Raw genomic sequence first — 23,421 nt, 5'->3', positions numbered from 1 at the left:
GAAATCCCTGGGACGTGGATGTGCTTTCCCTTGGAGCTCCCTCCTGCTCGCTCTGCACACCTAGGAAGACTTTAGAGGAGCAAAGAAAGGAAACGTTGAGGAAACTGTAAGGAGCCTCACGATCACCTTCCACATTGGTCTCGCGCCAGGCTCTGGGTGGCATATGGGCATGACATCCTTAAACACTCACGCCACGGTGACCGCCTGCTTTGCTTTGCATCTGCGGACACAAAATGTCACCAGCCTCTTCAGTAAACAAAGGTTGTGGCCCTGCCATCGGCACTCACACACTGCCTCTGCCCCCAAGGGTGGCCCCCGAGGGCAATTCAAGATGGAGAAAAGCAGGATAGTAGTCCTGGAAAGTTCAGATGCATACCTAGGAATGATTTCAATGGACCAAGACTCTTGTGTCTTCCCATGATTAGAAAAGCGCTCAAATCTCTGACTTGAGATGTTCTGGGTGAGGTGTTGCGGTTGTTGTTGGTGGTGGTGGTGGTGCTGGTGCTGTGTTTATGTCATTGTTTTGTTTTTTGTCTTTGTGATTAGCAGCAATCTTTTGGTATTCCCCGACATGTTTCTATTTTTTCCTCTTTTATTCAACGAAAACTCCTACATAGCCTGGCTCTTTCCTCCCGTACTAATTCAAAACCTTTCCATAGCACTTTGTGAGTGGCTGTCGCCGTGTCTGTAGTGCTCAGTAAGATCCCCGAATAAAAGGTTCCTCTCAGCTTTTACGTTGTACCTTTTTCTTCTCTCTACACATCCCAGTCGTCTCTGGATGAAGGCCCTGATCCCTCGTTTTGAGGCTCTGCCTGGAAACGCATCATTCCCTTAAGGTGTTGATTGGTTCTTCAGAAGTGGTTTCTGAGACGTGTGCATGTGCGTGTCCGTGTGTGAGTGTGTGTTTGTGTGTGTGTGTGTGTGTGTGTGTGTTTTCGTGTTTACTGGGGATCCATAATTTCCCCTGCAAAATCTCAGGGTTCTTCCAGGGAGAACACTAGGCTAGTGTCAGATGTTATGTTGAGAAGCAGAGAGATCTCCATGCTAAAGAAAGCCAAAAAGCTCCTTTCTTCCACATGACCCTCCAAACCCCAAGACCCACTTCCCCTCCCCCTCCTCCCTGTATTCCACCTTCTCCCAAAGAATAAATATTCACAGGGGCACCTGGAAAGAATTGAGCATGATATGTGGACGGGCTTCTGGCGCAGAACTGAAGCCTGAGAGCCTGGCTAGCGAGGCCTGCGGGAAGAAAGACCCCGGTGGTAGCGAACTTGTGGACAAATGTAGTCGAGGCCAAGTGGCCTTCCCCAAGTAGGCCCACCGGTGCGACCCATGCCATCCCCAAAAGTCCCACCCCTGCGCACAAAGGATGCTCGGGGTTTCCACGCAGGGATGCAGTGCGGTGGTCACCTCTGGACCCTTGTGATTCAAGTAAAGAAGCGTTCACAATCTTCGGAACCTTCCCGGGATGTGTCTGCCACTGACCCACAGGGTGTGTGTCCCAGTGAAGCACTCAACTTGAGCAGAACAGAGGTTGCTCCCTAGGAAGTGATGCGGTGCAGACAAGCCACAGGACAGGAGTCAGAAGATACAAAGAAGAAACTGCAAGCTCACTGGTGGGATTTCTGCAGTGTCGTCGACAGCGGCGTTCACTGTGAACCAGGGCATCAAGGGAATCAAGAACTGCCTAGCTACACTTGCGGGATTGGTAGAAAGTGGCCAAGTTGGTGAAGAGCCCAGCTGAAGGTGACATGGGTGGTCGGTGAGCTGGACTATGGATGGGGATGAGGATAATGGGATATTGGTGCCTCTGTGGCTGCTGCTGCTGCTGCTGTTGATGATGATGATAATGATGATGATGATGGGGAGAAGGAGGAGGAGGAGGAGGAGGAGGTGAAGGAGCACTGAGACGAGGACGAGGATGAGGACGAAGATGAGGACGAAGAGGATGAAGGTGATTTAAGAGTTTCACAGCCACCACTACACACCGTCCAGTGTTTGGAATCGCTCCAATCTCTGACTTGTGATGTCTGGGTGAAGTTTTTTTTTTGTTGTTGTTCGTGGTGGTGGTGTTGCTGGTGGTGGTGGTGTTCTGTTTATTTCATTGTTTTGTTTTTTGTAATTAGCAGCAATCTTTTGATATTCTGTGACATTTTTAAATTTTTTCTTCTTTTTTTCAATAATAACTCCTAAATAGCCTTCTCCTTCTTCCCATACTTCTTCAGAAGCTTTCCACAGCACTTTGTGAGTGGCTGTCGCCGTGTCTCTAGTCCTCAGTTAGGTTCCTGAATAAAAGGTTCCTCTCTTCTTTTACGTTGTGTGTTTTTCTTCTCTCCACACATCCCAGTCGGCTGTGGATAAGGCCCTGATCCTTCATTTTGACCCTCTGCCTGGAAACGTATCATTCCCTTAAGGTGTTGAGTGGTTCTTCAGAAGTGATATGTGAGATGTGTGCATGTGTCTGTGTGTGTGTCCGTTCGTGAGTGTGTGAGATTGCGAGTGTGTGTGTGTGTGTGTGTGTGTTTACCGGGTATTCATAATTTCCCATGCAGGTTCTTACGGTTCTTCGTGGGAGAACTCTAGGCTAGTGTCAGGGGTTAGTTTGAGAAGCAGAGAGATCTCCATGCCAAACCAACCCAAAAAGTTCCCTTTTTCCACATGACCCTCCAAACCCCATGCCCCAGTTCCCCTTCCCCTCCTCCCTTAACTGCAACGTCTCTCCAAGGATAAAAATTCACGGGGGCACCTGGAAGAATTGAGCATGACATGTGGACGGGCTTCTGGTACAGAACTGAAGCCTGAGAACATGGCTAGCGAGGCCTACGGGAAGAAAGACCCCGGTGGTAGCCAACTTTTGGACAAATGTAGGCGAGGCTAAGTGGCCTTCCCACAATAGACCCACCTGTGTGACCCGTGCCATCCCCAAAAGTCCCACCCCTGCGCACAAAGGATGCTCGGGGTTTCCACGCAGGGATGCAGTGTGGTGACCTCTTCTGGATCCTTGTGATTCAAGTAAAGAAGGGTTTAGAACCTTCGGAACCTTGCCGGGATGTGCCTGCCACTGACGCATCGGATCTTTGTCCCAGTGAAGCACTCAACTTGAGCAGAACAGAGGTTGCTCCCTAGAATGAGAGGCGGTGCAGACAAGCCACAGGCCAGGAGTCAGAAGATACAAAGAAGAAACTGCAATCTCACTGGTGGGATCTCTGCAGTGTCGTCTGCAGCGGCGCTCACAGTGAACCAGGGCATCAAGGGAATCAAGAACTGCCTAGCTACACTGTAGGTTTCGCAGTAAGTGGCCAATTTAGTGAGGAGCCCAGCTGAAGGTGCCATGGGTGGTCTGTGAGCACAGCTATGGATGGGGATGAGGATAATGGGATATTGGTGCCTGTGTGGCTGCTGCTGCTGCTGCTGTTGATGGTGATGATAATGGTGATGATGATGATGATGGGGAGGAGGAGGAGGAGGAGGTGGAGGAGGAGTAGGGGGAGGAGGGGGGAGGAGGGGGGAGGAGGAGCAAGGTGATGTAATTGTTTCACAGCTACCACTACACACTGTCCACTGGAAGTTAAAGGCAGGCACGGAAGGCTCGGTGGGGGCAGCGAAAGGGAGACTGCCATTTCTGGAGCCACAGTGCCATCCGGCGGAATGCGTTATGTGGAAAGCCCAGGTAGCCGAACTGTGTCTTCTGCCCTGCGCAGGGAACCGCGAGGCTGTGCTGGGCAGAATGGGTTCTGCCCAAGGCGCAGGAGCTCTCCTCCACGGGGTTTCAGAGGCCTGTGAGGGCCCCGTGCGCGCCAGTGCGACCCTGTGGGGAAAATTATGAGGTCTCGGGGCCCCGGACACAGCAGGCAGTTCCCGGACTGTCCAGCCCAGGGAGCGGAGCTTCCCCCGTCAGCCATTTTGGGGGTGGGCCCAGAGCAACTCTGCAACTTTTCCTCCGGTGTCCCTGCTGGGGAGTGCCGGGGTGCCTTGCCTCCGGCCGCAGTGGAATCATGTGGCCCCTTTTTTCACTGGCACCTGCACAGAATGGAAAGTCTATAGATGTTTTTACTCATGGAACACAGAAGTGCTGATGTTCACTTTTGAGCGCTCCTGTTGGAATATGTGTTTGCTATTTGTGCTTGTTCGTCTTGTTTGTTCTTGTGTGTGAATTTTTGGTAGACATTTTGTTTTTGTGAATGGTTGTGTGGGTTTTCAAAAAGTAATTTTTTGTTTTAGTTTTTTAGTGGTATGATATGTTTTTTTTTTTTTTGAGTTCATGTGTTCCTCGTTCTTGTTTGAGAAATAGACTGTGTTTAATTGTGGTTGTTTTTGATTGTAGAGGTCTCATTATGAACAATTTTAAATGCTTTTTCAGTTCTTCAATTCAGGAATGGTCTTTAAATGTTCATAGTGTAAGTTATGTTTTTCTTTTTTTTGTTTCTCCCTTATTCTTATCTCCTCATTCTCCTTTAGATATAAGGAAAGAAAACTTTGATAAAATATTGTGTCGGCTTAAAATTTATTCGGGTTTTTCTTTAAGATATACGGGAAAATCTGAAGGAACATTTTGGCCAACCCTGTAGCTCGTATGTTGTTCAAACAATTTAAAGAGTAGTACCATATGATGCAACAATCCCACTTGTAAGTATATATCGAAAACAAATTAAATTAGTGTGTGTAAGATACATCTCTATTCCCAGGTTCATTGTAATATTATTCACATTTGTCAAGTATGAAATAACCCATGTGTCAGTTGTATGATTGTTGGATGAAGAAAAGAAAAATGTATATACGTTTTTAAAATGGAAACTTATTTAGCCTTCAAATAAGGAAAATCCTGTCATCTCTGCTAATGTTGTTAATCTGGAACATGTTATGCTAATTGTAATAATCCATATACAGAATTATAAATACTGCATGATTTCACTTGTATGTAGAATCTACAAAGGCTGAACTTATAGATGCAGTGGGTAGAATGGTGGTCATCAGGCACCTTAGTTTTGGGGAAATGGGGATATGTCAGTCACAGGCTATAAGGTTTTCATCTGTAAGGTTAATGATTCTGGATATCTAATATATAGCACCATGACTATAGTTAATAATCATTGAAATTAATATACTAAAATATATATATATATTTAGTATATTCTTGAAATTTGGTAAGAGAATAGAACATAAACTTTAAATTAAGTCTGTGCGGTGATGAATGTGTTAATTGTCTTGATAATTATTTTACAAGGTATGGAATATTACTCTTTAGTCTTTAAATATATGCAACTGTGATTTGTCAAAATAAGGAAAACATTGAAAAAAAATTAATGCAACATGAAATGTTATATACAGTCTTCCTTCGATATTTATAGTACCCCCCCAGATGTATAGAAATATGGGGATGTTCACATCCTTTATATAAAATGGCGTAGTATTTGTCTGTAACTTAAGCATAAACTCAGGAATACCTTATAACATCTCTAAATTACTTATAATACCAAATACAATGCAAATGCTATGTAAAAATTTGTTGGTGAGGGGTAAATACAAGTTTTACTTTTTGGAACTTTGTGGAAATTTTTCTCCCCAATATTTTCAGTCCTCAGCTGGTTGAATCCTTGGATGTGGAACCCACCAATACTGAGGGCCAACTGTATCCTAAGTGGACAACAAATTCTAATGTGGGAAAGTATTAGCATATTACATCCAATATTTCTTCACCAATGTATTCTCATACTACCCATGTGTGAGAGAGCTATTCTTACTTAAAATTAGTATCATTAATATTTAAAATAATAGTCAGTCTTACAGGGGTCATATGAGGATCTCCTTTTTAAATCATTTTTACCACCCAAGCACTAACATGTGTCTAGAGACAGTCTAGATTCTTTTAAATTTTAACATCTTACATATGGGCTTCCCTGGTGGCACAGTGGTTAAGAATCTGCCTGCCAATGCAGGGGACACGGGTTCGAGCCCTGGTCTGGGAAGACCCCACATGCCGCGGAGCAACTAAGCCCGTGCACCACAACTACTGATCCTGTTCTCTAGAGCCCGCGAGCCACAACTACTGAAGGCCGTGTGCCTAGATACCGTGCTCTGCAACAAGAGAAGCCACGACAATGAGAAGCCCGCGCACCGCAACGAAGAGTAGCTCCCGCTCACTGCAACTAGAGAAAGCCCTTGCACAGCAACGAAGACCCAACACAGCCCAAAATAAAAACAAATAAATAAATTTATTTTAAAAATCTTACATATATTTTAATTTTTCCACTTGTCTGTCATTTTCTTTTCACAAACTCCATTAATGTATTGGTTTCTCTTTCACTATGAGATTATTTTTGACATATTTTAACTTTTTTTTTTTTTTTTTTTTTGCGGTATGCGGGCCTCTCACTGTTGTGGCCTCTCCCGTTGCGGAGCACAGGCTCCACACGCGCAGGCTCAGCGGCCATGGCTCATGGGCCCAGCCGCTCTGCGGCACGTGGGATATTCCTGGGCCGGGGCACGAACCCGTGTACCCTGCATCGCCAGGCGGACTCTCAACCACTGCGCCACCAGGGAAGCCCACATATTTTAACTTTTGACATGACTTTAACTCTTTCCTATTAGCTGGCCTTTTCTTATGGCATTTTGCAGAATAAATATTCTCATATTTTATCTTGTTAAATATGTTATTTTTTGTCTTTTTGGACTTCTGATTTATGTATCAGACTTGTGAGTATTCTTTTCCAAATGAAGAGTTATTTATTATTTTATTTCCTCTTTTATTCAACTGTGGTGAAATTCAAGTATCATGAAATTAACTATTTTATTTTATTTAAGAATTTATTTATTTATTTATTATTTATTTATTTTTGTCTGTGTTAGGTCTTCATTGCTGCGTGTGGGCTTTCTCTAGTTGCAGCGAGCTGGGAGTACTCTTCGTTGCGGTGCACTGGCTTCTCATTGCGGTGCCTTCTCTTGTTGCAGAACACGGGATCTAGGAGCATGGGCTTCAGTAGTTATGGCTCGCGGGCTCTAGAGTGCAGGCTCAGTAGCTGTGGAGCATGGGCTTAGTTGCCCCATGGCATGTGGGATCTTCCTGGACAAGGGCTCGAACCCGTGTCCCCTGCATTGGCAGCCATATTCTTTTTTTGTTTGTTTGTTTAACATCTTTATTGGAGTATAATTGCTTTACAATGATGTGTTAGTTTCTGCTTTATAACAAAGTGAATCAGCTATACATATACATATATCCCCATATCTCCTCCCTCTTGCGTCTCCCTCCCACCTTCCCTATCCCACCCCTCTAGGTGGTCACAAAGCACAGAGCTGATCTCCCTGTGCTATGCGGCTGCTTCCCACTAGCTATCTATTTTACATTTGGTAGTGTATATATGTCCATGCCACTCTCTCACTTCGTCCCAGCTTACCCTTCCCCTTCCCTTGTCCTCAAGTCCATTCTCTACTTCTGCATCTTTATTCCTGTCCTGCCCTTAGATTCATCAGAACCTTTTTTTTTTTTTTAGATTCCATATATGTGTGTTAGCATGTGGTATTTGTTTTTCTCTTTCTGACTTACTTCACTCTGTATGACAGACTCTGGGTCCATCCACTTCACTACAAATAGCTCAATTTCATTTGTTTTTGTGGTGAGTAATATTCCATTGTAAATATGTGCCACATCTTCTGTATCTATTCATCTGTCGATGTACACTTAGGTTGCTTCCATGTCCTGGCTATTGTAAATAGAGCTGCAATGAACATTGTGGTACATGACTCTTTTTAAATTATGGTTTTCTCAGGGTGTGTGCTCAGTAGTGGGATTTTTGGGTCGTATGGTAGTTCTATTTTTAGTTTTTTAAGGAACCTCCATAGTTCTCCATAGTGGCTGTATCTATTTACATTCCCACCAACAGTGCAAGATGGTTCCCTTTTTTCCACACCCTCTCCAACATTTATTGTTTGTAGATTGTTTTGATGATGTCCATTCTGACTGGTGTGAGATGATACCTCCAAATTAACTATTTTAAAGTGAACAGTGGCATCTATCACTTTCACAGTGCTGTGCAACCTCCACCTCTATCGAATTTCAAGACAGTTGCATCAAGCAAAAGGAAATTCTCTACCCATTAAGCAGTTTTCCACTTCCCTACCAACTGCCTGCCTCTGGCTGCTTTTCATCTCTACAGATTTACCCATTCTGGACATCTCATATCAATGGAATTATACAGTATGTGACCTTTTCTGTCTACCTTCTTTCACTTAGAATATTTTTGTGGTTCGTCCATGTTTAGCATGTATCAGAACTTCATTGCTTTCTATGGCTGAATATTATAATAGTTGATTATATATATATATGTGTGTGTGTATATATATATATATATAGCACAATTTCTTTATCAATTCTTTCCTTGATTTGGGTTGTTTCCACGTTTTAGCTATTGTTAAAAGTGCTGCTATGAACATTAGTGTGTAAGAATTTGTTTCAGTGCCTGTTTCAATTCTTTTGGGTGTATATATAGGAATGGAATTTCTGGGTTGTATGGTAATTCTATGTTAACTTTTTGAGAAACAGCTCAACTCTTTCTATAGCAGCTGCACCGTTTCACTTTTCTACCAGCAATTGTACCAGTATTCCAATTTCTCTACATCCTCACCAACACTTATTACCTTTATTTGCCCCCAATTATAGCCATCCTTGTGGGTTTGTAGAGTTCTGGTTTAGATTTGCATTTCCTTTATGACCAATGATGTTCAGCATGTTTTCAAGTCCTTATTGACCATTTGTATATCTTCTTTAGAGAAATGTCTATTCAAGCTTCTCCATCCTTCATGGAAGCAACCTAAGTGTCCATCGACAGATCAATGGATAAAGAAGATGTGGCACATATATACAATGGAATATTACTCAGCCATAAAAAGAAACAAAATTGAGTTATTTGTAGTGAGGTAGATGGACCAAGAGTCTGTCATACTGAGTAAAATAAGTCAGAAAGAGAAAAACAAATACCATATGCTAACACATATATATGGAATCTAAAAAAAAAAAAGGTTCTGAAGAACGTAGGGGCAGGACAGGAATAAAAACATAGATGTAGAGAATGGACTTCAGGACACGGGGAGGGGGAGGGGTGAGCTGGGATGAGGTGAGAGAGAGACATGGACATATATACACTACCAAATGTAGAATGGTGGCTGGTGGGAAGCAGCCGCATAGCACAAGGAGATCAGCTCAGTGCTTTGTGACCACCTAGAGGGGTGGGATAGGGAGGTTGCGAGGGAGACGCAAGAGGGAGGGGATATGGAGATATATGTATATGTGTGGCTGATTTACTTTGTTATATAGCAGAAGCTAACACACCATTGTAGAGCAATTGTACTCCAATAAAGATGTTGAAAAAAAAAACAGTTTCTCCATCCTTCTTAAATTTGGGCTGTTCATCTCTTTGTTGTTGAGTTGTACGAGTTTTTTTTTCATATTCTGGATATGGGCCCTTACCAGATATATGATTTGCAAATATTTTCTCCCATTCTGTAGGTTGTTTTCCCTTTCTTTATGTCCTTTCCTACCCCAAAGTTCTCAATTTTGATGAAATCCACCTATTTGTTATTTTTCTTTCATTGCTCTTGCTTTTGGTGTCACAATCAAACATTTACTATCAAATCCAAAGTAAAGACTTACATTTGCTTCTAAGAGTTTTATGTTTTAGCTCTTGTAATTAGGTCATTGATTCATTTTGAGTTGAATTTCTTATATTGCGCATGTGGATATCCAGTTTTCCCAACATCATTTGTTGAAGAGACTGTCCTTACTCCATTGAGTGGTCTTGGCACCTCTGTTGAAGTTCATTTGACCATATAGGTTTATTTCTGGGCTCACTAGTCTATGCTAGTAGTCTATTTGTCTGTCTTTATGCCAATACCACACTGTTTTGATTACTGTAGTTTTGTAATATGGTTTGAAATCAGGAAGTGTGAGTCCTACAATTTTATTCTTTTCCAAAATTCTTCTAGCTATTTGGGGTTCCTTAAGTATCCATATAAATTTTAGGATGAGTTTTTTCTATTTCTGCAAAAAAAAAAGCCCAAGAATTTGGATAGGGACTGCATTGAATCTGTATATCATTTTCAGTAGTATGGACATCTTAACAATATTAAGTTTTCCAATCCATGAACATGGAATGTCTTTCCGTTCATTTGTCTTCTTTAATTTCTTTCATCCATATTTTGTAGCTTTCAGTATACAGGTCTTTCACCTACTTGGTTAAATGTATTACTAGGTATTTATTTCTTTTGGATAGTCTTGTAAATAGGACTGTTTTCTTCTTTTTTTAATTAAAAATTGTTTATTTATTTTAACATCTTTATTGGAGAATAATTGCTTTACAGTGGTGTGTTAGATATGGGGATATGTGTATATGTATAGCTGATTCACTTTGTTATAAAGCAGAAACTAGCAGTGAAGTAAGTCAGAAAGAGAAAAACAAATACTGTATGCTAACACATGTATATGGAATCTAAAGAAAAAAAAAGTTCTGAAGAACCTAGGGGCAGGACAGGAATAAAGACACCGATGTAGAGAAGGGACCCTTCTTAATTTTCTTTTTGGATTATTCACTGCTGGTGTATAGAAACATAGCTGAATTTTGTGTGTTGATTTTGTATCTTGCAACTTTACTGAATTCTTTTATTAGCTTTTATAGGGTTTTTTTGGTATGTGGATCCTTTGGGATTTTTAATATATAGGGGATCATGTGATCTGCAAATGGAAATAGTCTTACTTCTTTCTTTCCAATTTGGATGCCTTTTATTTATTTATTTTTTCTTCATAACTGCTCTTGTTAAAATTTCCAGTGCAACGTTGAACCACAGTGGTGAAAGCAGGCCTCCTTGCCTTCTTGATCTCAAGAGGAATGCTTTAACTCAGTTATCATTAAGTATTGTGTTAGCTGTTTATTGTTCATAGATGTCTTTTATTACATTGAGGAAGTTCTCGCTATTCTTAGCTTTCTGATTTTTAAATCAGAAAATGCTTTTTCTGCATCAATTGAGATTATGTATTTCCTTCCTTCATTTTATTAGTGTGGTGTATTACATTGAGTGATTTTCTTATATAGAACCACGATTTTTTATTTCTGAGATAAATCCTACTTGGTCATGGTGTATAATCAATCTATTTCTCCCCCACCCCATCCCATATATATAATGCAGTGTTGGATTCACTTTGCTAGTATTTTGTTAAGGACATTTGTATTTATATTCATAAAGGATATTGGTCTATATTTTTTTTCTTGTGGTTTCTTGTCTGGCATTTATATCAGGGTAATTCTGGCCTCATAAATTAACAGGCAGTGTTCCCTCCTCTTCTATTTTTGGAAGAGTTTGTGAAGGATTGGTGTTAATTCTTCTTTAAATATTTGGTACAATCTATCAGTGAAGATCAGAGAGATTCTTGATTACTGATTCAGATTTTCTGTTTCTTCTTAAGTTTCAGTAAGTTGTGTACGTTTAGGAATTTGCCCATTTAATTTAGGTTAACTAACCTGTTTGTATGCAATTGTTCACAGTACTCTCTTATAATCCTTTTTTATTTCTGTAAGGTAGTAATGTCCCCCCCTCACTTCTGATTTAGTTATTGTTTTAGTTAGTTGTGTCTTATCCCTTTTTTCCTTGGTCCAGGGAATGTTTTCTCAATTTTGTTGATCTTTTCAAAGAACCAACTTTTGATTTTGTTTGTGCTATTGTTTCTCTATTCTCTATTTTATTTACACTCTAATTTTTATTATTTCCTTCCTTCTGCTAGCTTTGGGTTTGTTTTGTTTTTCTTTTCTTGGTTCCTTAAGTTATAAAGTCAGGTTTTGAGATCTTTCTTCTTTTTTAATGTTGACATTTACCAAATGTATACATTTGGTATATTGTGTTTTCATTTTAATTTATCTCACAGTATTATATTATATTTCCCTCATGATTTCTTCTTTGACCCATTTGCTGTTTAAGGATGTGCTATTTAATTCCATCTATTTGTAAATTTTCCAGTTTTCCTGTTATTAATTTCTAGCTTCAGTCAATTTTGGTGGGAGAAGATACACTGTATGATTTAAATTTGTGGACTAACACATGGCCTATCCTAGAGAATGTTCCTGGCAATTGAGAGAAATGTGTACACTACTGTTGTTGGGTGGAGTGTGGTATACTTCTCTGTTAGGTCTACTTGTTTATAGTGTTGTTTAAGTCTGCTATTTCTTTATTGGCCTTCTGTCTACATGTCCTATCCATTATTGAAAGTAGAGTATTTTTCTCCAACTATTACTGTCTATTCCTCCCTTCAGTTTCTTCGAAATTCTTGATATTTCATTTTGCATTGTCATAGATAATACATGTGCTACAACATTTTATTTCATTGTGAGGATACCCATCCAAATGGGCATAGACTTTCTGATTTTTCTGACTGAAGAGTTGTTGAAGTCTTTGTTTCCCTCTTGGAACATTACCTTCATGGGCTATTTCAGTATCTTATTTCCTCATAGGCACCATTAGGGTGCCCAAGAGTTCTAAGGTTTTTATAAGAGTTCATACAAAAACCTGTCAGTCAAAAGAGCACATACTCTGTGATTCCATTTATACAAAGTTCAAGAACAGGCCAAATTAACCAATGGTGATAGAAGTAACAATAGTGGTTACTTCTTGAGGGTACTGACTTGGAAGGGGCACAAATGGGTCTTTTGAGTTACTGGAAATGTTCTATATTTTGTTTGAAGTGGTGGTAGTTACACAAGTGTATAAATACATATACAAATTCACTGAGCTATATACTTAAGATTTATTACTTTACTATGAGTTATATATCAATTAATAAGCAAAACAAAGAAAACAAACCAATGAACTTCTGTTGTGTACTTTATTTCTTTTTTAACAATCCTAATCAACCAGATGGAAAGATACTACACTGAGAATTCAAATCAAATCAATGTGCATCTACCAAGTGTGTATATGATATATGCAGTAATAGACAAATACCAGGCAGAGAAGTAGCAAAGAGGGAGTAGTCACATCTAGAGACTGAGGACAGGAAATGAGGGAATATTTTCCTGAGACTAGGACAGCTGAGAAGGGCTTTGAAGAACAAAATTCATGAGGTAGACAAGGGCCTAAAGATATTAGAGGGAGCCAACTGTACAAAGAAATGGGAATGAAATAACAAAGTTCAAGGAAAGCTTAGTGGAATATAAAATACAAGAAGAGGGTTGTAGAAGTCTGGGATGGGGGGTAGGAATTAGAGGCAACAAGCAAGGCTTGAGTAAGAGGATTATCATAGAGAAACTTTTAGGTCAGGTTAACATTTTATCATAGAAAATAGGAAGTCATTAAAGGATTTTAAGTAGGTAAAAATATGGTTAGATACTAATTCTAGAGGCTGTACCAAGGGTCAACAGGCAGTAGTGGAACAAGCTGGAGATCAGTTAGAAAACTATTATTGTCATTTAGGAGAAAAATGGTAAGGGTCCAAACCAGGGTATGGGAATGGAGATTTGGGAATGGAAAAGAAGAAAAATTCATGAGATATTTTGAAGGAATAATAATTATGATTTTGTGACAGATTAAACTGTGGAAGTGTGAAAGGAGAAATATGACATGATGCCCTCGTTTTTGCCTTGGGAGTATTAATACCAACAAGAAAAAGGTTTGTGGTGCTGCTGGTGGAGCCATGAAAAGTTCAGTTTTAGCTGTGTTCAGTTTGAGATGCTGGTAAGGCATCCACATAGAAAAAGCCAGCAGGCAGTTGGCTTCATGAGTCTGAAGCCTGGCATAAAGACTTGTGTTGGAGATACAGATTTGGGAGTCATCTGCATAATGTTTAATTAACTCAAAGAAGTGAGTGAGATTGCCAAGCAGAAGTGAGAATCAAAACAAGGAGATTCAGGAACCACCAAATCTAAGGATCCAGATAGAGTATTCAGAAAAGGAAAGTGAGAAAACAATGAAAGAGGAGAACTGGAAGTGAAGGGTGTCATAGAAAGGAAGAGAGGAGATAATTTTAAATGTCACAGAAGGTCAAGATAAGGACTGAAAACAATTCACTAGATTTGTCAATTAGAGTTATGGTAACCTCTACCACAAAGCATAATGCATGGCCATTCTCACAAATTCCTGCATCTCTACATAAAGTTTATTAACATTCTCACCCATTTTTATCTTCTTTCCTCTGGTTAGTTTTCTCAATCCTATCTAGCCCACTTTCTTAAATATTTTAATACCTATTTTAATATCATGAAATTAAATACACAAAATTTCAAAAATTTGTTATCAATAATATGAAAGAGAAATACAAAGAAAGTAGTTTATAAAGAAATAAGATGTATTTCAATATGTAAATGCTGGGACATAACACTAAAAGACATATGTAGAAAAATATACAGAAAATGCCTGTAAATGTGGCAACTACAAATGATGACCGATACAGGTATGTTATTACCGTTATTTCAAATATCCAAGAGCAGCATTTTTGTATGTGACATGATTTTCCAAAATTATGAACATTCTTGGTAACATCATGAACAAAACAAAGTAAGATCTTAAGTTGGTTTACATGGTAGTTGTATTCTGGGAAAAGTCAGTGTATATTAAAACTTTCTTCTTTGTATATAAAATGGAGTTCAATTCAAGGCCTAGATCAACGTAAACATACTTTTCACCTATACGAATATTCAATGGGCTATTCAAGTTGTATGGGATATAGAAAAATTAAATTTTGTGCAGGCTGTCCTGCATATTGCAGGACATTTGGGAATCTTGACCCTGCCCACGATATGCCAGGAAGCCCTCCATCATTATGATATTCATTTTTTTTTTTTTTGGCCATGCCACGTGGCATGTGGGATCTTAGTTCCCCGACCAGGGATTGAGCCCGTGTCCCCCTACAGTGGAATCACGCAGTGTTAACCACTGGACTGTTAGGAAAGTCCCCATTATGATATTCTAAAATGCTTCTCACAAACTTTCAAACCATCCTTTGGGTTTATACTACCTTCATTGAGAGCCATTATTTTGTTCTCGTCCAAAGAAGAAAACAAGTGCTTCCCTTGGCATTGCATCGCCCTCTAACAACTAGGCCTATTTCTTTTCCTTCTCAGTTATTATGAATTGTCTTCTCTCCTAGATCATCAATCTCTCCCTCTTTTCTTGTTACTTTCAGCCAATACACTTTCTCAAATTTCTACCATTTTCTATATCATCTAATTTTTATCTTCCCCTTCTCAGTTAAACATCTCCTATGAGTGGTCTACACCAACTAGCTTCAATTTGGCACCTCCTAGTCACTCCTTAACCCACTGCAATATGGCTTTTGCTCTAACAACATTGAAACCATTCATGCTAAATTCACTAATGAACTTAATTCACAAATTAATGGTTATATTTCAGCACTAAACTTACTGAACCTCTACTGCTGTTCACTACATGTTTTCTTAAAACTGGGCATCAAAAACTTCTGGATCCTCCCCTCATCCTATTTATACTTTAGCTTTTCATCTTTTTCTAGATAATCCCTTAATGTTGGTGGTCCCCAGAATTTCCTCCTCAGCTAGTAACTTTTCCCTATATACACCCCCTACTAGATTATCTATTTTACTCACCTGGTTCAACTATCACCTTTATGCTGATGGTTTCCAAATGTATTTACCTGCTAGTTCTGCAATCTCATAACTTTACAGATATATCTTACTCAAAACGTCCAAAACTTGCTCCTCTTGTATTCTATATCTCGGTTAGTGATTTCATCTAATACTCAAGACAGAAACTTAAGAATCATTCTTTATTATTCTGTCTCCACTGGCCCCCATCCCATTTGTGATGGTCTTTTAATATGTAAACTTGGCTAGTTAGATTTTCCAGTTGTTCAATCAAGCACAGATCTAGGTATTACTGTGAAACCATTTTGTACAAGTGATTAATGTCTGTAATCTCCTTTAAGTAAAGGAGATTATCCTAGATAATCTGGGTGTATCTGATTCAATAAGTTGATAGGCCTTAAGAGCAGACCTGAGACTTTCCTGGAGAAGAAATATCTCCTATGAACACCAACTTCAGTTTGTGCCAGAGGTCCAGCCTGAAACTCCTGAGAGACTGCTCTGTGGATTTCAGACTTGCCTAGCCAGTCCCCAAAATCACATAGGTCAATTCTTTGCAATAAATTTCTTAATATGTATCTCTTACTGGCTCTGTTTCTCTAGTTTAACCTTGATTGATATGTCATGTATTTAGTAATACTTCATCAACCTTTCTCAAATCCATTCCTCTGTTATTCATCCCAACTAATAATATTATTATTTTTTTGCGGTACGCGGGCCTCTCACTGTTGTGGCCTCTCCCGTTGCGGAGCACAGGCTCCGGACATGCAGGCTCAGCGGCCATGGCTCACGGGCCCCGCCGCTCCGTGGCATGTGGGATCTTCCCGGACCGGGGCACGAACCCGTGTCCCCTGCATCGGCAGGCGGACTCTCAACCACTGTGCCACCAGGGAAGCCCATCTCAACTATGATTGACTGAGTTCAGGTCCTTATCATTTCTTGTCAGGATTATCACAAAAGCATCTTAAATGGTCTCACCCCAATCTTTACACCATCCTCCATATGATCACTAGTATGATCTATATAAAATATAAATGCGAACATAGTACCCTCTTTAAAAATCTTCAATGACTTCTAATTTCCTACGTATTTATCTTAAACCTATCTAGCAAGGCACATAAGGTCTTCACGTTCATGCTCTAGCTTGCTAATCTAGTTTCATCTCTCCACTCTAGGAAACCTATTTGACTTGTAGATATGCTTACCATCCACCTCCATCCCCCAACAAGAACAGGCTATATCAAACTTCTGTACCTTTGGTATTCTATTCTCATTGCTTAAAGTTATTCCATCTATTTGTCTCTCTACCATCACCCATCCTAACTTAATACTTCTACTCTTTTTATTAAGACGCTGCTTAGACATTGATTCACACAGGAGGTCATCCCAGACCTTACTAGTATACGCCCTCCTCTTTTCCCTTATAACACTCTATTCCAATTTCTACTTACAGCACTTACCACATCAGCTTATGAACTCCTTGGGTAAGTTAGGTGTCTTAATTTTGTGACCCTAGCATCTACAAAATGCCTAGAATTTAAAAGATGCTCAATATATTTTTATTGATGGAATGAAAGGATAGATGTATCACACTCTGGATATCAGTTTGGTTGCTATAATGGAATCTGTAGTAGGCAGAATTATGGCTATCCAAAGATATTCACACCCTAGTTCCATGGCAAAAGGAAGTTTGCTGATGTGATTAAGAACATTGAGATGGGGGAGATGATTCTGGATTACCTGGGTGGCCACACTGTAGTTGCATGAGTCCCTTAAAGCAGAGAATTTTTCCTCAGGAGAATCAGAGAGAGATGGGAAGACAAAAGAAAATGGAGATTTCTGCATATATATCCAAAAGAAATAAAAACAGGACATTGAAAAGATAGCTACACTCCCATATTCATTATAGCATTATTCACAAGAGCCAAGATATGGAAACAACCTAAGTGTCTATCAAAGGCTGATATAATAAAGAAGTTATTATATATTAATATATAATATATATAATATATTAATAATATATATATATACATATATATATGTATAATCAGCCATGAAAATGAAGGAAATTCTGACATTTCTGACATTCTGACATAACGGATAAATTTTGACAGCATTATGCTGAGTGAAATAAGCCAGAGAGAGAAAGACAAACACTGCATGGTATCACTTATATGTGGAATCTAAAAAAAAAAAGTCAAACTCTTAGTAACATAGAGTAGAAAAATAGTTGCTAGGAGCTAGGGTGTGGAGGAAATAGAGACAGGTTTGTAAAAGGTTACAAATTTTCAACTATAAGATGAAGAAAGTTTGAGGATCTAATGTAAAACATGTTAACTATAGTTGATAACACTGTATTACATAATTGAAATTTGCTAAGAGATTAGAACTTAAATGCTCTCACCAAAAAAAAAAAAATGTGAGGTGATAAATGTGCAGATTAACTAGATGATGGGCATCCTTTCACAATGTATATGTATAACAAATCACCACGATTACTCTTTAAATATCTTACAATTTTGTCAATTATACCTCAACAGGGAAATTCCCTGGCAGTCCAGTGGTTAGGACTCCCTGCTTTCACTGCCAAGGGCCTGGGGTTTGATCCCTGGTCAGGGAACTAAGATCCCACAAGCTGCACAGTGTGGCCAATAAATAAATAAATAAACAACAAATATTTTTTAAAAAATGAAAACAGATTATACCTCAAAAAAGCTGAAAAATAATTTGTGAGATGAAGATAAAAGCTTCCATTAATACCCACCCTTATTAGAGGGTGCAGGGTACATATAGTCCACGTGCAGAAAAATTTCTGTCTCTATGCTCCATGAGGACACTTTTTTTTTTTTTTTTTTTTTTTTTTTTTTTTTTTTTTTTTTTTTTTTTTTTTTTAACATCTTTATTGGGGTATAATTGCTTTACAATGGTGTGTTAGTTTCTGCTTTATAACAAAGTGAATCAGTCATACATAAACATATGTTCCCATATGTCTTCCCTGTTGCGTCTCCCATGAGGACACTTTTATACGTTCTTTATGGTTGAGGGTAATAGTCAGAAAATGTGCTTTTAGCTGAGAGATTCCCGCACAGAGGATCGGTGCCGACCAGCACTCAACCAGCCCGAGAGGCTTGTCTGCTCACCGCCGGCGCGGGCGGGGGCTGGGAGCTGAGGCTCGGCCTTCCGTCGGATCGCAGGGAGAGGACTGGCGGTGTGAACACAGCCTGAAGGGGTTAGTGCACCACGGTTAGCCGCGAGGGAGTCCGGGAAAAAGTCTGGACCTGCCGAAGAGGCAGGAGACTTTTTCTTGCCTCTTTGTTTCCTGGTGCGCGAGGAAAGGGGATTAAGAGCGCTGCTTAAAGGAGCTCCAGAGACGGGCGCGAGCCGCGGCTAACATCGCGGACCCTAGAGACGGGCATGAGACGCTAAGGCTGCTGCTGCCGCTACCAAGAAGCCTGTGTGCGAGCACAGGTCACTATTCACACCTCCCCTCCCGGGTGACTGTGCAGCCCGCCACTGCCAGGGTCCCGTGATCCAGGGAAAACTTCCCTGGGAGAACACACGCGCGCCTCAGGCTGGTGCAACGTCACGCCGGCCTCTGCCGCCGCAGGCTCGCCCTACACTCCGTGCCCCTCCCTCCCCCCGGCCTGAATGAGCCAGAGCCCCCGAATCAGAAAAAAAAAAAAGAAAATGTGCTTTTATTCACCTTTTTGCAGGTCAAGTGTGGTAGTGTATGGCTGACCTTGGAAGCTTGGAGGATTTGACGCATATTGATTTGGGAGCTCTGAAACTAAAATTGCAATTGATTTAATATATTGTACATGCACATAGCTTTTTTATTTGACTTATGTCACTTGACTTTCACAATAGCTTATGAGTCAAATGTGACAGACATTATTTTCATTTAAAAAGACGAAAACTGAACTCAGAAGCTGGACTTGCTTCAAATGATATAATTAGAAAATCAAGAAATCATATTTGAACCCAGATTTTATGATTTCAGAAGAGATTATCTTACAACAACATAAAATGCTTCTGTTTTCTATTTTTTCCTCAAAAGTAAATCATATAAATATTATTTTAAAAGAAAAGTAATCTGACATTCTCTTAGTGTCACCGTAATTTTTTTAGTGCAGTGCTGTTCAAACATATACATATATCCTAGGTGATATAAATTTCCAAAGTTTATACCTCTCAGATAAAAAAAGAAAATGGAGAATTTCTAATGTGAGAAGGACTCGACCTGTTGTTGTTGTCTTTGAATATGGAAGAAGTATGCAACAAGCCAAAGAATGCAGGTGGCTTCTAGAAGCTGGGAAAAGCCCTCAGTCAACAGCCAGCAAGGAAACAGGGATCTCAGACCTACAGTTAAGAGGAACTGAATTCTGCCAATAACCAAATGAGTAAGACACAGATTTCCCCCTAAAGCCCTCAGAAAGAAATGCAGCCAGCCAACTCCTTGATTTTCACTCAATGAGACTCATATTGGATTTCTGACCTACAGAACTATAATATAATAAATGTGTCGTGTTAAGCCTCCGTTTGTGATAAATCTGTTATGGCAATAATAGAAAACTAATACAGAATCAGTGCAAAAAAACCCGGTGCACTTCCAAGAAAGACGGACTGAGATGTGATAGCATGTCAGGAAGTAAGATTACCAAGAAAGGAACTTATATCACATTTTCCTTTTAAAGATGATCAATCTAAAGTATTATAGGAAGGTGCTTGCGTAATGAGAGGCAAAAAAAGGCTAATAACACAGAGAAAGGTGCTTAAGGAGATTCTGCACATGAAGCTGTTAAAAAACCTCTTCTTTGTGGGTGAAAACTTCCCTCGTGGGGGTCGAGGGCAGACTATCAACCCCTGAGCAGAGGTTAGTGATCGAGCACATTTCTCAGTGGGCTTATGAATCTCTGGCCTAGGAAGTATCATGACTGTACACCTTCCTGCCAGCTCCTCTCTATTCTGGGAAGTGTCATGGCTGTACACCTTCCCTCCTGTCATGGATTTCTCTTATACTCTCCTTCTCTCCTGACTTCTTGGACTCTCTGTTGATCCTTGAGCCTCCTGGCCAGCTTTGCCAGCAGGTTGGGTGTTACCTCTTTTACTTCTGTGGAGAGGCAGCCCTCTTCAACATCACAAGGACCATATCCTGAGAGGAGCTTTTGCCTTGTATTGTTATCACTGCCTTGTGGTGCTCCAGTCCTACATTATTTGTTTCTCTTTCTTTTGTTTCAGTGATAAAGGTAATCCGTTTAGTTGGCTCAGGGCCTAGGTCTCTTCCCACCCTCTCTGAAGGATTTAGGCCCTGGGACTCTGGTTGCTTTTTCTCCCACAGGCTCTTGTTCCTTTCCTTGACTAATCCAAGGGGCCTCCTCAGGCTCACCGACCAGGCAGATTTTGGGTGCTCACAGAGACCCCACTGTTGACACTGGGAGAACACCAGGACAAATAACTACCACCTGGCCAGGATGCAGCAGACCCACGTCTTGTCAAGACATCCTAATAAAAAATGGGGGTGACTACAAGCATCCTGAAGGACTGCCCACTAAGATGCACATTAGCTAATTGGGGAAAATTTAGACAGGATGGTTTAAGAAAAAATTAATTTTCTTTTGCAATATTCATGGCCCGAATACAAACTAGGGGACCAAGAGATCTGGCCAAAAAAATGGGTCATTGAATTACAATACCATCTTGCAGTTGAGCCTATTTTGTAAAAGGAAAGGTAAATGAGGGGAAGTCCTATACATCCAAATGTTCATGACCCTATTCCAAAATCCAAGTCTAAATAACTCCTGCTTGGTGTGCCTGGCTCACATCCCTTCAAAGTGCCTTCTTCCCCCACAGGAGCCTGATGTTTTAGATGATCTCTTTATGAGTCCACCTCCTTGAGGTATACAGCTGGGACAGTCTTCCGGATCATCTACCCCTAATGCCCCATCTGAGGAGCTGGAGAACCCAGACCCCCATCAATCACCTCATGCATTTGGCCTTTGGAGTATTTAACAATTGAGATAGGGTTGAAGAGACAAAAAGGATTCAGGGATGAAACTGAGGGGGGCTCTGTGGGGCTCCCATGTTTGGAGGCCTTTTTGCCCCCTGTTTCTCATAGGTAAGACTCCAGCCTCCATGACCTTCCCTGAGTTCCAAAGGGCATATTTGAACAGCTGCTAATCAAGGGAGAAGCAGCCAAGAAACCACCTGATGCAAGAGTAAAGGGAACAACAAAAAAACCCCCACAAAATCAAAACCAAACCCACCCCCCCCAAATAAATTCTTTTTAAAAATAGATCATTTAAAAATTTTTTAAAATTAAAATAAAAAAGATTAAAGGGACCAAAGAAGCTCATCAAGGTTAGGAGAGGAGAGGAGCCCTACACACACCCTAATCTTGTCAACAAGCCCACCCTTTGAACTATTGCTATAAAACCCCTTAAATCCTCCCGGGTTGGGACACATTTTTTTTTTATACATCTTTATTGGAGTATAACTGCTTTACAATGGTGTGTTAGTTTCTGCTTTATAACAAAGTGAATCAGCTATACGTATACATATAACCCCATATCTCTTCCCTCTTGCGTCTCCCTCCCACCCTCCCTATCCCACCCCTCTAGGTGGTCACAAAGCACTGAGCTGATCTCCCTGTGCTATGCAGCTTCTTCCCACTAGCTATCTATTTTACGTTTGGTAGTGTATATATGTCCATGCCACTCTCACTTCATCCCAGCTTACCCTTCCCCTCCCCGTGTCCTGAAGTCCATTCTCTATGTCTGCATCTTTATTCCTGTCCTGCCCCTAGGGTCTTCAGAACCATTTTTTTTTTTAGATTCCAAATATATGTGTTAGCATATGGTATTTATTTTTCTCTTTCTGACTTACTTCACTCTGTATGATAGTCTCTAAGTCCATCCACCTCACTACAAATAACTCAATTTCATTTCTTTTTATGGCTGAGTCATATTCCATTCTATATATGTGCCACATCTTCTTTGGGACACATAGATTTTTGAGGCGGGAGCCTGCTGTGTCCCCCTTTGCCTGGCAAAGCAATAAAGCTATCCTTTTCTACTTCACCCCAAACTCTGTCTTGGAGGTTCAATTTGGTGCCTGTGTACAGAGGAGCTGAGCTTTCAGCATCAGGGACAACAGCAAAAAAGCACAATTACTGGTGGCAGCCCTAAGACCTGCACCACCTCAGGGTTACCCTCCCTTGTGAAGACCCATGGTGAGGACAGGATACAGGAAGGCTAGATCAGAGCCACTGTTTTGCCGAGAAAGCATCTGTTTTAAGCATCTGTTTAAGCATCTGTTTTAAGCATCTGGTAAGGACAGGATACAGGAAGGCTAGATCAGAGCCACTGTCTCGCTGAGAAAGCATCTGTTTTAAGAGTAGCCAGGAGGGCCACTGGAAAGACTAATGCTCCCTGTATGGGAAAAGTCCACTGGGACCCTGTGCAATATACAACTAGAATGCAACTGGAAGCAGAACTGCCTCCAGTCCCGAACAGGACTCAGGTTCCCAAACCAATCATGGCCAAGAGGATGAAGACTGATGGGTCCCGGACCCTTCCTGTCTCCCAAAGCACACCTGGTCATTTCTCTGGAGGAGCCTCGGGTAACACTTGACGTGGCAGGTAGGAAAGTTATCTTCTTATTAGATATGTGGGCCGCCTACTTTGTGCTGACTGATTTCCCAGGACTCTAGTCCCCCCAATCCTGTATGATAATGTGGACTGATGGAAAGCCCTAAATCAAGCGATTCACCCCTCCCCTCAACTGCTTTATAGGAAATTGTACCTTTGCGCCTCAGTTTCTGCTCATGCCTGAGTGC

At 40.5% G+C, this 23,421-nt stretch overlaps 1 long non-coding RNA gene across 1 annotated transcript in view; it reads right to left on the bottom strand.

Moving 5' to 3' along the window:
• Window positions 1–9,417: 9,417 nt before the first annotated feature.
• LOC125963004 (uncharacterized) overlaps window positions 9,418–23,421 on the bottom strand; it is a 136,311-nt gene continuing 122,307 nt past the window's right edge. Inside the window, exons 2-3 of the long non-coding RNA XR_007474756.1 lie at window positions 18,425–18,503; window positions 9,418–9,442 (exon numbers count right to left, since the gene is read on the bottom strand). This is a non-coding gene — a long non-coding RNA (uncharacterized LOC125963004). The remainder of the gene's footprint in view (window positions 9,443–18,424; window positions 18,504–23,421) is intronic.

Source organism: Orcinus orca, chromosome X (genome assembly GCF_937001465.1).
Source record: "Orcinus orca chromosome X, mOrcOrc1.1, whole genome shotgun sequence".
NCBI lineage: Eukaryota > Metazoa > Chordata > Mammalia > Artiodactyla > Delphinidae > Orcinus > Orcinus orca.
The sequence above is the reverse complement of the archived record's forward strand: the minus strand, read 5'-3'. Positions and strand labels throughout refer to the sequence as shown.